The sequence below is a fragment of the Pogoniulus pusillus genome, chromosome 12 (assembly GCF_015220805.1).
Source record: "Pogoniulus pusillus isolate bPogPus1 chromosome 12, bPogPus1.pri, whole genome shotgun sequence".
Classification (NCBI taxonomy): Eukaryota; Metazoa; Chordata; class Aves; order Piciformes; family Lybiidae; genus Pogoniulus; species Pogoniulus pusillus.
In genome coordinates, this window is record NC_087275.1 from 23,131,470 (window position 1) to 23,148,556 (window position 17,087).

Here is a 17,087-nt window from a genome sequence, read left to right on the forward strand (position 1 = left end):
ACAATTCTGCCTTAAAATATCTGCTATTACAGTGTTAAAAATAGCTGTCCCTTAATTAAATTCCTCTGGGCTAGACTGTAACACTTCAAGGGTCAAGGTTGTTACTTCATACAACAGTAGGCTTCTATATTTCCGTTTTTCATAATGCTTTTTGCAGGGTGCCAATTACATTTGGATTCATGCTAGGTAACACCTGATTGTGAAAAGAATTCTCATTTAATCAATAGACTCATAAATGCCACTCAATGTGAGTAGAAAAATAATTTTTCTTTCCAAACTAAGATACATGTAAAGTGATTGAAACCGAGAGTATAATTCAGCAGTGGTAGGCATAGCTAAGTTAGGAGGATATTTTGACTTTCAACACCAAATACATCAATGCAGAATCAAGATTACTTAAAAAGGCTGAACTATTTGAGGGATGGAAATGCCCAAAGTTTATGCATTCCAGCAGCTTCATACCTGATCTGCACCATGTGAATGGATATAGGAAAAGATAAAGTACAAAGCTACACAGATCTTGAGTATATTGTGATAGTACCTCATGCTTTTCCTTGATTTGTTCCTTAAGGACAAGATTTAACCAGAACTCACTGTAAACCTAGTCTAACTAGCTGATTTATCTCAGTCTATAGCTGTTTGGCTGCATCAGAGGACAAAAAATTATAGCACACCAATGTCTTTACAGGACTGAGTGGACATTGCTTACACTAAATACAGCTGTCACCTTTCAAGACTGCAGTGGCAGCATTATTTCCCACTGTATTTGGAAAGTGCAAAATCAAATCAAGGTATCACCTTGTGACATGTTGGCTTGGGGATATGTTTACTGCAGCGCTTTGCTGCATGTGATATATTAGACCTGCTCATGTATATCATCATTCCCTATGATAGGTGAGTTAATGAAACTGCTTCATGAGCTTAGGAAGCACAAGTCAGAGTTCTGGGGACTTTGCTTCTCTGCCATACAGGCTATGTGTGGCCTAGAGCATGTGTACATGCAATATCAGAGCACTGATCGTTAGGTGCAGGCAGGTCCTCCAAAAGTTTATGTTTAAAATTATTGTTCAGTGCTTTGAAGTAAATATTGCTGTTACTCATATTGATTTCAGATGCAATAAATATCTAGTCTATGACTCTTTAAAATCTGAAGGTTAAACTTTATACCAATGCCTAGAAATCTTGATAGCAGCAGCACAAGCGTGAGCAGAATGAGTTAAGATCATCAGGGACTCCTGAACAAATCAACAAGGGAGACTCCAAGGGCATTCAGCAGCTGGAGGAGAAAGGGTTTAAAGAAGCAGTATTCTCCCACAACTGTAATTCACTTAAAAGGCTTATTGGTAATCAAAAAACACAACTATCTACAGAGCTGAGGAAACTGTAAAACTCTACTAGAGAAGCCTGACACAAAGCTTGTTGTAGCTGAGGAACTAGTCCCACCAACCTTCACGAACTGTGGCTGACACTGCAAATGACTTAAGGACTCTATACCGTTAGCTGTTAGGGTAAAACATCAGACTGTTAAAGCCTGTCCTCACAAACCCTCACAACCAATCCACAAGTAGCTAATATCAGCATATCCTCAAAAATCCAATTAATGGCTGCAACCTTGAATTTTATCCTTGTCCAAAAATACATCTTGTTCTTTTTCACAGTGGCTTTACACTCTACCCCCCTTCCACAACACCCATGCTTCAGTAGCTGACTTCTCCCATCCATGCCAAATTGCAGACTCTTCTCTGTGAAGTAATTTTGTTTGAATTGCTTGTGCATCCACCCATCCCATCCCAATTTTAGTCCATGGCATCTTGTTTTCAAATTAGTTGCTATTTTAAACAGCTTACTGCCTTCAATCTGTTCATCTCAGGATTTCATTTACCTCTCTGACAAGCTCCCATTTTAACTCATTTCTTCCTCAGGCCGCAGAGGCCAGCAGAGGCTAATCCCTCCTCATAAGTCAAGGTCCAAAACTCTAGGGTATTTAAGATTTTCCTTCATAACACCTTTTTCAATTTCAAACCTCTAAGCAATTTTGCCACTTCCCAGAATAGTATACAATATTAATATTTCTCAAGTTTCAGCACAGCAAAATAACCTTTACTTATTTATGGTGTATAATAGCACTCACATGAAAGTTGGGGCTGCTTTCTTTAGAGCTGCACACTGTAGCTCCTCTTAATGCATACACAGGTACCATTTTGCTACCTGTTGTTTCAGATATAAACCTTTTTCTTGTCACTGCATAGGGAAAAATCTATCTCACTGAACACCCCTTCCCCCAATCTCCTCTCCCTCTTTTTTCTTTCCAGTTTTTATGTACAAATGTCTCTAGTTCCTTCCAAGATACTAAGAAAACTCTGCTTTGTCCTTTACAAGCACTAGAGACAATAAGTGCTGATTGCAAGTAGGATATCTAGTTGAAATGAATCATACATCCTACTCATTTAGATTTTTTTTCTCTTTTTAGGTGAAAAATCAAAGTCCTCTCACATGTAGTTCACAATGGATGAAATTCACTGCAGAGCAAAAGGCCAACCCAAAGTCTGTGCATATTGATTTGCATTTAAAGCTTCATTTTGAAGGTTTCTGAAAGCTTAGAGGAGGTAAAACATCTCTGTGCCAAACCCCCTACCCGGGAATGAATTTCACTTTCTGTGAACTGTCTAGGAGAAGAGTTTAGGTTTTATTCATGTGCTTATTGTTTGAAACTACTTGAAACATGGCTCCTGTCTGAGCATTTTGTGGGTGCAGTGACTTATCAGTAGTAAAAATATGCAGATATCATTATCCACTGGCTTGTGTCCACAAAGGACTTGGTTATTGATTTACTCATATCTGGTTATCAGCGAGAGTGGTTCAAGTTGTAAATGCTGCACTTTAATATGGGAGCAATACACAGGTCAGTCTCATTTCTCTTCCCTGGTGGAATGATTCCTGAATGTACTGTGAAGTTTTAAAGCTGAATCCTTCTAGAAACACATACAGTCCAGGAATGTGAAGATTCTTGATGTTGTTGTTGATAACATTTTTAAGTCATGAACTTGGAAAGGTGAATGGAAAGAATGTTGACTCAAACTTACAGCATTGATTCACATAAATGTGTATAGGTGGATTTGCACCAGTTTTTAGTCTAACTATTTATTTTACATGAACAAATAGAGGATGTTCAGGACAGAGGTAGCTGTGGGAATGCTATTTCTTGGTTTGCACATTGTTCTCCTCATCCACTCCATAGATTTTTTTATTGAGTACTGTGTTCAGTTTGGGGCTCCACAGTTTAAGAGGGACAGGAATCTTCTGGAGATGGTCCAGTGGAGGACTACAAGGATGATTAGGGGACCGGAACACTGCCTTATGAGGAGAGGCTGAGGGACTTGGAGCTTTTTAGTCTGGAAAAGAGAAGACTGAGAGGGGATTTAATAAATATATATAAATATCTGAGAGCTGGGTGTCGGGGGTGGGGGACAGGGACAGGGATGGGGAACAGACACAAGCTCTTCTGACTTGCTCCCTGTGATAGGAAAAGGAGCAATGGATGTAAGCTGCAGCACAGGAGGTCCCACCTCAACAGAACGAGGAACTTCTTTGCTGTAAGGGCCACAGAGTACTGGAACAGGCTCTCCAGAGAGGTTGTGGAGTCTCCTTCTCTGGAGACATTCCAGGCCTATCTGGATTCGTTCCTCTGTGACCTGAGCTAGATTATGGTCCTGCTCTGGCAGAGGGGGTTGGACTGGACGATCTCTTTGGGTCCCTTCCAACCCCTGACATCCTGTGATCCTGTGATTGATAGGAAGAAAACTGCATAAATTTTACAGTATCCTATTCAAGTTTATAGATCTCTTCTTCATAGAGAGAAATTAATTATTTAGGAACAATACTGGGGGGAAAGGTCTCAAATGTGTAAACCAGGGTTGGGACTTTGCTAATGAGACTGAGTACACAGAACTGTAGTACTGACAGGTGGTACTGAGGCTGATGGTCACAGTGCGGGCCCCAAGTGGAAGGAGACACATTTGAGGGACCAACTTTCTGTGCAAATATGTGGAGAAGAAACGTTATTCTTCAGCATAATTTAGCAGAATAAAATACTTTTCAAATTTCCTGCTCCCAGCTACTTTAACGATGTTTGCTAACACCTCGCGTCTGTGAAACTGAGCTGTAAGGAGCACTATACATTTTACATCATTATTATCTATTAAGACAGCTCTCATAAATCAAGATAGGTTTTAAAATTGCCCACATCCATTCAAAATACTGCAAGACCTTCCACAGAAAACAGCACATGATTTTTTTCCCTTCATCATACCCAGCAGAGGATGCTTGTGTTGGACTGGGGCATTTTCCCTCAGGCTTTTTTCTCAGTTTTCCTTTCTTCTGAGAATTTTCTTATGGCAGCAAAGTGTTGGGCTGGTCAATCTGCTCATTTACCAGACCCAGCAGGGTAAGAGTCCTGCAGTTTTGTATTTGTCTGAGAACATTTCCCATGAAGGTCTGTCCTGCAGTAAAACATGTGAAGCCTTTTAGCCCTCTGGTGTGGTTAGGGCTGGGATGCTGTAAGACCCTTACCAATGAGAGAGAAATGCAGTCTAAAGAAGGAGCAGTGTTATTAGTCCTGTCCCAGATATGAAGGGCAGCAGGCTCAGCCCTGCTTTACTTACTCCCTTAAAAGTCTGTCGCTGTCAAGTGCAATTGTTCTTCTCAATCTTCCAATTGTCTTATCCAGCTTCTGGTACCTTCGGTGATGTTAAGGGAGTCAGCGAGACTACAGCCACCCCAGCAATTCTGAGATGTTCACAGCTCTGAGATTGTCACTGCTATCACTCAGTGGAAGTCTTTATGTCCTTCAGGCAATGCACCTCTGCTATCTCCAGTAAAGCATTTGGAAACTTCTGGATGACTTAATCTCAAAAACCTTGCAAACACTGAAACACAGCATCTTATTAAACCAAACCACCTGGGCAGACCATGGGGCACTTTCTTCCTGCGCTAGGTAGCATTCTCCTAAAGGGTCTCCCAGTGAATTTTGGGAGCTTACACAGGTCAAGAGCTGCTCCCAGTAGGAAATTCGTGGGGAGCACTTTTTTTTATGAGCCTGAGAGGGCTTACAGTATAAAGTAGCTATAAAGTAGGTCTGTCCCTAACTATGAGGTCTACCTGACCTCACAAGCTCTGCAGGGGTTCATCCTGGCAGACACTAGCGTCTGGATGCCACCTCTCCCAAGGCTATGAGACAGAGTTATCTCAACCTTACTCATGTGATGAATGTTCTGCCACATTTTTTTAGTGGGTCAAATGCTGAATTCTAGATAACCTTTATTTGCATTGCACCACACTTCCCATCCCTGATGTGAAGGAATGACTCATACAGTGAATCTTTAAAATAGGTTTGCTGTGACTTTCTGGCATCAGCAAATATGTATTTATGGAAGAAAGCCCTTCCTTTAGTGAGCAACTTTTTAGGATGTCAGGTAGTGATAGGGTTAGGGGGAATGGAACAAAACTAGAAGTGGGTAGACTCAGATTGGATGTTAGGAAGAAGTTCTTCACCATGGGGGTGGTGAGACACTGGAACAGGTTACCCATAAATGTGGTGGAAGCACCACCCCTGGAGGTCTTTAAGGCCAGGCTGGATGTGGCTCTGAGCAACCTGATCTAGTGTGGGGTGTCCCTGTCCATGGCAGGGGGATTGGAACTAGATGATCCTTGAGGTCTTTTCCAGTCATGACTATTCTGTGATTTTATGCTTAATATGTGCTGCCAAGCTTGGTTATCCTCACTCTTAGCCTTGCAACAGAGGACTTGCTACCTTCACCAATTACTCTGTCAGCCATGAAGATGCTCTTCACTGGAGTGAGCCCTCCCTTTGATACTTCTGTGCTTTCTCCCTGTTGACTGTTGGTTGATTTCTTAAACTCTGCTGTAGCATGATAGACTACCAAGTACCACCTGACAGCAGGGAAATAGTTTGTATGGTCTGTCCCTTCATTCTTAGTATAAAACTTCTTTTTTTCTTCAGGAGAACACTATGCATTATTCATGCCTGGGAAGTTCAGTTTGCAAATCTTTTTGCAATCAAAATCTCACAATGCTTTCATCGCAGCTTGTTCTGCAGGTCCAGGAGCCCTCATTTCTGTGTCATGGGGGCAGAGGTGGCAGAAGGATGTCCTCCATGGTGGCAGAGTTCCAAAGCATTGAGAAAAAGGGCACTACTATCAAGACACCAGCAAAAGGAAAGCCCCCTGCTTTCATTCACCTTGGCAGCACCCTGCAGAAAATGACTATAAGGGCATGAATACTCCTACAGCACCCCAAACTCCAGGCTGTAAAGAGAAGCCAGCTTGTGGGAAGACATCTTCCCCATTTGAAGGCACAAACCAGGTCAGATTGACCGTTCAAAAGGAGGAAATTAATTGACTAGAGATAAAAAAGAAAGGCAGTGATTTTTCAGAGGTTAAATAAAAACCAAAACAGAGACATAACTTCCACTTGTTAATGTAGATAGGGTAAAATTTTCTTCTCAACAGTTCAGTGGCCTATAGCTCCCTCTCTGAGCCAGTGTGGTCTTCCAGATCTCTAGACCAAATCTGTAGCAATGGCAGAACTGAGTAACAAATATTTATTTCCCTTTTATTTGTGATGTTTTTGGTGATTGAATTGTGTTTTCCTATCTCTCGTAACTTCAAAGAATTTTCCCTGTCTTGGAGGCAAGAAGCTACCATTTCACAATTACCAGTGAAGCTAGTTATCTTTTTTTCCTCTCTTATTGTTTCTAATCATCAGGTATTACCAAACCTCTCTGATGATGTGGGTTGGTTTGTTGTGATGTATCAGCTCCTTGTCAGTAGCTGCAAGGAAAATATTTCAGGTAAAATCACCTATTTGAAGCTAGAATTTGATCAAGCTTTCTTATAAAACCAACAGAGACTCTTTTTTTAACCTTCAGCTGATGTTAGGTTGAGCTGCCATTGTTTTTAGTGTTTCATTTATAGTAAATATGACATATTTAAAACCATCTGGCGTGCTGTTCCTAGGTTAAATATGTGTTGCTTTTTGCAACATTAAAACATTTTGAAGCCTTTTTTTGTATTCACTGCTTTTAGATACTGGTGGGAATGGCCAGAAGAACACTGAAAATAACTGTTCATGGTATTGATTTCTGCAATAAATGGGTCAGTAAAAGCAGATGAAGGAATTCATATATGCTGTGTATGAGTTATGGACACTTCCAACATTCTTCTTCCTAATTCATACCCTCGATAACATCACAGAAAATATATTGTGTCAGTTTCATTAGTCTTTGCCTTCTCCTTCCAGAAATATGAAGTAGATATTGATTTTACCAAATTAAAATACAATCCAAATCTTTGGCTATGTGAATTCATGTATTTTTATGTTTTAAGTGCACTGGTTTTGTTAACTAGAATAAGTCTTGTCCCTTGACCTGTACTTCAGACATAAATATATTAAAAGCCTCTATTAGTTTCTCATGTAAGTGGGTTTCTTATAGATGTGTCTGGATTCTGGAGTTGGGCTAACTGTTTTCAGTTTGATTGTGCCTCAGCTCTGTAAGTCTGGTGTCTGCTCCTAAATGGGAGTTGTCCACTTTCTGGCAGTAAATAATGAAATGAAACAAATACAATCTGTAATAGAATCAAATGCAAGTGCAATGAGTCCACAATTCAGTTTTGATTTAATATAGTTGCTTAATCCTGTTAAGGGGTTCTCTCATGAGAAAGATGCTTTGGCAGCCAATAGTAGAGCTAGAAATATGAGGACAGGCAGCAAAAGCTGTGGTACAGTAAGGAATCAGAGGCTACAATATGCTTTTTGTACCATGCCATAGAACCAAGTCTGATGACGCCATTCTAGACAGACTGGATGCTGTTAATGAGACTTCAGAGAGAGCCTGGAGAAAGAGGTAATATTTACCAGTGCAGGAGATTATTTTCTGTTTTCTGCCTATTCTGGGTGATCCAAAGGGCCAAGGGAAGTGCATTTATTGGTTTGGATATACTTCACATTTATTTTTTTCTTCACCGTGATGGGAAGTATCTCACAAGAAGCTAGACTAATTATTTTAAGAAGCAAAGGAAGCTTCAGTGAGGGAGAAACAGGAAGAGAAAAACACTAGAAATTAATTGTTGCTGTACAGAAGTAGAAACAGTCATTAATTTTTGTGGAGCCACTGTTTCATCTAGGAATAATTAAATCTTGCAAGTGACAACAACAAAAAAAAATGTACAGTTATATAATAAATTATTTTATCAAGATACAGCCCTGAAACACCATTTTATACAGGCATGGAACATCTTGCTCCAGAATTCACTATGGAGAACAGATGACATCTTAGTTGTCTGGGAAGACAGGGAGCAAAGGACAAACCATGCCATAAACCAGACAATAGAGCTAGCCAGGAGGAAATGATCTGGGTTATTCTCATCAGGATGTGAAAGATACATATTTCTAACCACTTCAGAGGCTGGCACTGGAGAAACAAAACTTATGCCACTTATACCAGCTCATTGTTATAGCAGGCTCCAGTGACCATATGAACATAACGTTTTTCCTATCTCTTTTCAGATCAATTCCTTGTACAAGAGACTTCAGCCAAGAAATATTTGCCACCATGTCCTAACAATGCAGGTTTCTTTCTGCTTTTCAACACCTCATATATTCCTGCCTTCTCTTCTTTTGAAATAACCTCTCCTGAATCATCCAGCAAGTCACATCCTTGCAAGTTTTACTAAACTTTATTTGCAGTAAAAGGCACCAGGCAAAACTGTTCTTGCCCAGTTTATTTGTATCCACTTTCCTGGGATAGTGGTTTCCAATTTAAAATATATATTTTTAGTGAATTCTAAAACATTCCCAGCTGAGTCCAGGCTCTTCTATAGTGATCATAAATCCTTTGGCAATATCCTGTTTTATACTTACTTTCTGCTGACTTCTTGAAAGTGGTCTTTTTATGCCCAGAGTTTCTATCCTCTGGAAATCACTGAGCTCTACTGATTCCTAAATCTGTCTTCCTTGATGGGCAAGTGCTTAAATGGAATGACTATAGGGTGAAACTCTGAAGTAAGACTTCATTTCCTGCTCTTTAATATTCAAAATAGGAGGAGTGATGTCTCCATGTAAGCAGTCAGGAGTGGAGTGCTATCAAGTAGGTATGTCCCAGGACATACTGTCTCATCTATCTCATGGCTGGTGTCCTTTTGTCAAAGTGCAATCATTGCATGTCATGGTAAAACTGACTTTTTTACTCTGTGTGCCTACTGTTGAGTGGGTTGCCTGGCCATGAAGAAAGCTTTGAGTGCTATCACTGCAGACCTCTAAAGGCCCTCAGCTTTACTTAGACATTCAGATTAGATGCCTAGTGCTGGTCTGGGCGAGTACCATGCCCACTTCCACTGCACGTTAGACAAACTCTCCACTTAAGGTCAGGCCTGCTTCTGCGTTAGCCTTATTTTCCCCATGTCTCTCCTTTGATGCCAGAGGGTGATGGTGCAATACATTTAGAGTGGAAGATGACAAAATAGGTCCTCAGAATCACAAGTAAGTTACCAAGAAAGTCACATAGTTATGAGTATTTTTCTCTTGTGTTTGCACTGAGCAATCTGAAGAGATAGAATTATCATCAGACCCCCAAGGAGCTACTTCAGCAATGCCATTTTTCAGACCAAAGTCACTTTTCAATGACACTTTATTTTCAGCTGTGTAGTTGAGAAGGTATGGATGAAAGGAAGTGCATCCTTCAGCCTGGAGAGGTCATGGTAGAGCTGTATTGTGGGACCTTGTGTACTCAGATGACCTGATCCTCAGACAAATTACAAGCTCAATAAAAAATACAATTTGATGTTATCATTGTGCATAGAGGCATTTAGGTACCATAGATACACACACTGCTTTAAATAATAGACATATTCTCTGCCCTAAAGATTTTAGAATCTGAATAATGAAGTAAAATTAAAACTAGCACTTGGTGCACTTCCATTGCATGGCAGACTCTTAGCTACTTTCACAACAGGAATGCATCACCTAATCTCATGTACTGAATATTTGGTGCTGAGTTAAAGAATTGTAGACACTGAGTTGTTAATACCATTTCTCATGCTTCTTCAGTGTTTCTCAGGATTCCACTTTTTCATTCACTCTGCCTAACCACCAGCTAGATTCAGCCCTATTGAGCTTGTCAGATCCCACGGTCCAGGCTTTCAGCCAAGTGAAAACAAAATTATAATTCATGTTGCCAATTGTCAGGAAGGGTGAATTGATCTATTTTGCCCTGGTCCCTAGGCTAGAACTTCTGCTTTACTTCTGAGTGATTTTGAATACGCTGTGCTAGTGAGCACATATCCCTTTTACTCTCCCACGGCACTTGGTACGATCATTACAAGAAGGTTGGACAGAAGGAAATGTATTGTGGAAGGCTGGAAACTTCAAGATGTCTGATCTGAGAGAATATTAGGAACTAATATTTTGTCCTCAAGTTTTATAATATACACATACTGAAATAATTCCCAGATTAAGAAACACGCTTACTGTCAGACATCCAACTACAAGTCTTCTTGGATTTTATTGTCAATAAAACACAAGAATTGAGCAATATATGCAAAACACTGGTGCTCTGCCCAAAGAAAGATTGCTAGAAAACAAGGAACAGCTTCTTCCTGGCTCTTATGTCTTACTGTCCAGGGGACCCAAATGCAGTTCATGTGTTCTGAGCAGCAGGACAGAGATCCTGTCCAGTTCCCTGGTGTTATCCTCCTTATAAGCAATACCAAACCCCTTCAAAGAGCTGCTTCCTCTGGGATAAAAATGATGGCAGCTCAGATGTTGCCTTTAGGAGATGTTGCCTTCAGAAACTTGTTTCTAAATCATTATGGATCACTGGAACTACTAATTGTGTTCCTGTGTGCACCCATAAAAAATACAATTATATCTTTAAAAGAAAGATATAATTAGATTTGAAACAAAAGTGTTATAGTTAGCTTATCTTGAAGGAAGTCTGCAAGTCTGCTCCATTCATTGCTACTATTGCCATTAATAATGAACCTAATCTTTTGTCTCAGATTATAATGATAAGAACTTACATTCCAGAGAGCAAGATCCACTCCTTTAGATTGAGTTTCTCAATTTGAGTCGATAGAAATGCATATGTGGGGTGAATTCCTGGGAAAAGCCTTGCAGCCCCAAGGCTTAACAATGAGAAGTCTAAATTCAGAAGCAATTGTTACATTTAATGTGACTTCTTAATTGTAATTGGCTTGTTAATTCTGCAGGAAAATGAGTGTTCAGACGTTCTTCAGGGATTTGAGAGGGTTACATGTTTTTCCCCCTCTCCTTTGGAAAACAGAAGGAAGTTTGCACTGTCTCTAGAAAGCAGAGAGAAGAAGAAAAAATTTTTATGAAGTGGAGTCTTAGCTATCATCTCCACTATTTGATGTGGCATCACAGAATCACACAAACACAGGTTGGAAAAGACCTCTAAGATCATCAAGTCCAACCTGTCACATAACCTTTCTAGGTAACTAAACCATGGCACTAAGTGCTTAGTCCAGCCTCCTCTTAAACACCTGGTGTTTGCTCTGGTGAGCTCACCTGGAGTACTGCATCCAGTTTTGGAGCCCCCATTACAAAAAGGATGTAGACATGCTGGAGTGTGTCCAGGGAAGGGCCACTGGGATGATCAGAGGGCTGCAGCACCTCTTCTATGAGGGCAGACTCAAAGAGTTGGGGCTGTTCAATCTGGAGAAGAGGAGGCTCCCAGGTGACTTTATTGTGGCTGTTCAGTATCTGAAGGGAGCCAACAAAAAACCTGTGGAAGGACTTTTCAGGATATCAGGGAGTGACAGGACTAGGGGGAATGGAGCAAAGCTGGAGATGGGGAGATTCAGACTGGAAGTGAGGAGGAAGCTGTTCAGCATGAGAGTGGTGAGAGCCTGGAATAGGCTGCCCAGGGAGGTGGTGGAGCCACCATCCATGGAGGTGTTCAAGAAAAGACTGGATGAGGCACTTAGTGCCATAGTCTAGTTGACTGGATAGGGCTGGGAATAGGTTGGCCTGGATGACCTTGGAGGTTTCTTCCAACCTGGTTGATTCTATGATTTTATGAACCTTAAAGAAAATGGGGGTGGGGTCAAGTGGCTGCTGTTTCTTGCTGAAGTTCCCCAGCCATATTGGACCATCCTGCCATAGGCAACCACTTGTGCATTTCTAGTTAAAAATTGTCATATCTTATTCTACTTCAAACAGACACGAAAGTATAGGCAAAGTGTTCTTTTTATTTCACAAAAGAAACTTACTCTTTTCTGACCAATCCTGTTCCTGTTTCAGGTCTTAATTTGCCTCATCTCACTCAGCCTACTGACTCACACATGGCACCTGGGTGCACACTGAGCTGAAGGAAGACAATTCTCTCAGATGCTTAAAATGAAAAAGAAGGAGGGAGGGAATCTAAGCTCTTGTAATTGGAGCTGCCAAAAACATACAAGGATGTAACACAAGTTCCTATGTAGTCATAACCCATCTTCTCTTGGTCCGTGTTGCAACACCACGGAAGTATTAGTGATGAACACATTAGCCTCACTGCACCTCTGCAACTTCTGCTATGGAAGATGTACAGACTTGTAAAAAGGCCTTTCTTATACCAGTGCCAACTAGCACAAGCAAAACCAACAGTCTCTGCTTCTGCTTCAGTGGAAGTAGAGATGAGTTGAGGAAGGAAGTGAAACAAAAGTTTATTCAAGCAATTAGGACATTATGGGAGTGCATAAGGGAGCATCTGAGGGTAGCTTTACTATTCTGTCTCCCACTCCCCCATCTGTGGAGAGGCTTGGTTCATATGTCACAGCACTGGCTAAATAGTTGTAATTCCACACAGAGGGAAGTAAGATAGTGCAGTTTTTTTGCCAGCATTGGAAGCTTGCCAAGCTCTGTGGTATTTAATCAGTCATGACTTTGTCTTCATCTGCACAGATTAAATATGGATGTGTATATTAATTATGTAAATGTGAAACTGCAGATCTCAATCAAGTAGAGCCAAGGATACACTATCCTTTGCAAGCGCTGATTGATGCCATCCACACAAGAAAAACAGAAACCATCCAGCTCATTGCTATGTATAATCTGGAGAGGGGAGGGAAGGAAGAAGGGAAATTTGGAAATAAACTATTTTATAATGAGAGCAAAACTATAAATGCTACAACTTTCTATAATACCTAATAGTCTCTGCTCAGCAAAACAAAATGCTTACTTAGCAGACAGCTAAGACATAGCACTAGAAGATGGTGAAAACATGTATTTAGAGTGAAATGAGCATTATCAACTATAATCAAGACACTTGTAACAGTTTTAGTCAAAGGCTGACACTGGGCTGTGATGTGGCATGGTAGAAGTACCTGATTTTTCTGTAACTTTATGTAAATAGGTATAGATGAGCCTGCTGTGGCAGGGTGGTTGGACTAGATCATAGAATCATAGAATCATAGAATCAACCAGGTTGGAAGAGACCTCCAAGATCATCCAGTCCAACCTAGCACCCAGCCCTAGCCAGTCAACTAGACCATGGCACCAAGTGCCTCATCCAGTCTTTTCTGATCTTTAGAGGTCCCTTCCAGCCCCTCACATTCTGTAATCCTGTGATTCTGCGAATCATGAACATATTCATGGAAATCCGTGGTACTGTGGCAGTGTAGACTTGATGTTCTGGGGCAGAGGATGGATAAATTTTCCAGGTTCAGTTTTGTGACTTTGGCCATTTATCTGAAAACAGCCTGTGGCCGTTTGAGCTGATCCTCTAGCTCAGACATAGGGGAAAGATGAACATTCCAGGGATAGACCACATAATGGCAACAATAGATAAATTAATATAATTTCTTTGGAGCATCAAGAGCTTAATGCCTAGAAGCACAGCTTGTTCTTCCCCTTTCTCCCACTGGCTTCTGCTGCTTCTCAGCTTCGCCTGTCTTCCCTGGCTGCTGTTTTGGCTACTGCTGCTTCTGCTGCTTCGCCGCTGCTTGACCCCTCTCCCATCTCCCTTAAGGTTATTGTATTGGGTTTTTTTTTTTTCCTTCCTTCTCTAGTTATTATCTCTCTTTACATTGTTATACTTATACTATAAGAAAATACAATTTCATCTTTCCCTGACCTTCAGAAAAGGGGTCTGTGTTGTGGTGAGTTTATTTCTCCCGGGGGGGGGGGGGGGGGGGGATCTGCCCTAACCCAGGACTCAGCCAAATTGTGAAACTTAGAATTATTGTTCATGGAGTAAACTTTTTGTTGCTTTCAATCCATCCTGTATATTGCTAACTGAGGTTCCACTTTCATAACTACAGAAAGAAGTCCTCTACATGAGGACCCCAACCTTTCTGTGATCGTGTAACACTATCAGAGCCTGCAGTGGCAGCTCCCACATACTTTAAAGTGTTTAGAAGGAGACATTTGGGTGCTCAGGCCTTCTGATGCACACTGCAGGAGCCTTTGCTCTCCTGGGCAACCAGCAATAGAACAAGGGGACACAGTCTCAAGTTGTGCCGGGGCAGGTCTAGGCTGGATGTTAGGAGGAAATTCTTCACAGAGAGAGTGATTGGCATTGGAATGGGCTGCCCAGGGAGGTGGTGGAGGCACCATCCCTGGAGGTGTTCAGGAAAAGACTGGATCAGGCACTTGGTGCCATGGTCTAGTTGACTGGCTAGGGCTGGGTGCTAGGTTGGACTGGATGATCTTGGAGGTCTCTTCCAACCTGGTTGATTCTATGATTCTATCATATTTCTGGTGTTATTCTGTTAGGTAGCTCGTATGTGCACTTACCCATTCATTCCTTTGTACTTCCCATATTCTATTCACTCATATTCTTATAACAAAGTTGGCTGATCTTTCCTGTGACTAAAATGGAAGTTAAATACTGACAAGCAGACAAAGCAAAATGTCATAGACACACATGGACTACTATTAATACCCTTCAGGTATTGGAAGGTCACATTAAGGTCTCCATGGAGCCATGAAACATTGTGAGTTTGTCACCATGGAGATTGTTTTTAAAGCATTTTACTCTCATATAGCCATCTAGATAACAAGTGTAGGACGGGTCAGAGAAACAGAGAAAATACAAGGGGAAAAAAAATACAGTGAAAAATGCTAAATGACCTGAAGTAAAATCGTTCAAAGAGGTAAATGGAGGCCATCCACTTTTGTTCCCAAAATTATCTGATTTTCCTCTAGAGAAGTTTAAATAATGAAAAAATGCCAGGCAGTAAAAGAGAAGGGTAATAAGTGGTATAAGATATAAACAAACTACAATATTTATAATAAACAGACTAATAGAATCATAGAATCATAAAATCAACCAGGTTGGAAGAGACCTCCAAGACCATCCAGTCCAACCTATCTCCCAGACTGGTCCAATCAACTAGACCATGGCACTAAGTGTCCCATTCAGTCTCTTTTTGAACACCTCCAGGGACAGCAACTCCACCACCGCCCTGGGCAGCCCATTCCAATGGAAAATCACTCTCTCTGTGAAGAACTTCTTCCTAACATCCAGCCTAGACCTCCCCCAGCACAACTTGAGACTGTGGTCCCTTGTTCTGTTACTGGTTGCCTGGCAGAAGAAATTGATCTCCACCTGGCTACAGCCTCCCTTCAGGTAGTTGTAGACAGCAATGAGGTCTCCCCTGTGCCTCCTCTTCTCCAGGCTAAACAACCCCAGCTCCCTCAGCCTCTATAGACCTACAGACATAAAGAACAGTTCTGGACACATCTGACAAAGATACATATGAAAGTCATGTCAAATCAAGGTTATCAATGCACTTGATTACTCAGTTTGACTACTTTGACTTTTACTTGTATATTGGGTTTTTTTTTAGTTTTAAACTAACACTCTACCCTAGCTCTTAACTATAAACAAGAATAGAAACTTTCTGGACACCTTTGGCTAAACGATAAAATAAAGGATTGGATAAAAAGGTAATAAGCCTACATTGGTCCATTTGCTGGGTAAAGTTTGCTGCATAAACTATACTAGGTTCTTCTCTCTGCGATTCTGCTTTGCACTACTCTCTTACCTCTTTCCTGACCTTCTGCTGCTGGCATGTTGTGTCCATGAGGTACAGCGAAGGGAAAGTAAGGGAAGGGAAGGGGGAAGAGAAGGGAAGGGGGAAGAGAAGGGAGGAGAGAAGGGAAAGGAAGGTCTCTGCTGTTACCCTCTCTGGGCTTATTCAGAAGGATAGAGAACAATTCAAGAGGGTCCTTGTGTTGTTTCAGCATTGTAAATATATATTTTGTACACATTCCTTGCATTTTATACTTCTAGTTTTTAGGTTGCATTTGTAAATATGGCTTCATTTTGCTTCCAAACCTTCTGAGCTCGTCTGGTGATTTATTTTGGGGATAATTTCAATCCACCACATCTCTCCTTTGCACTAAAAAAATAAAATATTTTCTTTATAGAGAATTAAATTAAATTGTGTTGGGGAGAATCAAGAAGTTAATCAAAGATACAACCTAATCAAAATCTTGCTTGGAAAGTATATCTAGAAGTACCCATTCACACTTGGGATTTTTTTTTTTAATATAAATAGCTTTTTCATTGCCAGACATACTCTACTCTATGTGTACACACATAAAAAAGTGTTCTTGGACAACGTGATTTTCATTTCTTCATTTGTAATAACATAAATGAAACCAGCAAAATGTGAATAGCAGGAAGATCACCTCTAAGTAATGAAATGTCTTTCTTCTGTTGTGTTTGAAATCACATCCCTTTCATTTCCTTAAGAAATGTATTGAAAGTGGAGAAGTGTGAGAAGCCTTCATAAATTTGAAACTCAGAACCAAAAACTGTTAAGTGCAATTGTGCTACTTATATCAACTTGTCGAAGCCAGAAAATTTAGTTTTCAGACCACGATGTAGTCTTAATCAGGTCTGTGGCTATTTTCTGCTGTCTTCACACAGCTTTCTTCTTGTGGAAAAGGGTCAAAAGAGAATGCATATGGAATAAATCAGTCCACTGAAAATAAAATAAAGCAAAATAAAATAAAACAAAGAGATACAATGTACTCTGTCTCACTTGTATAGAAACCATCTT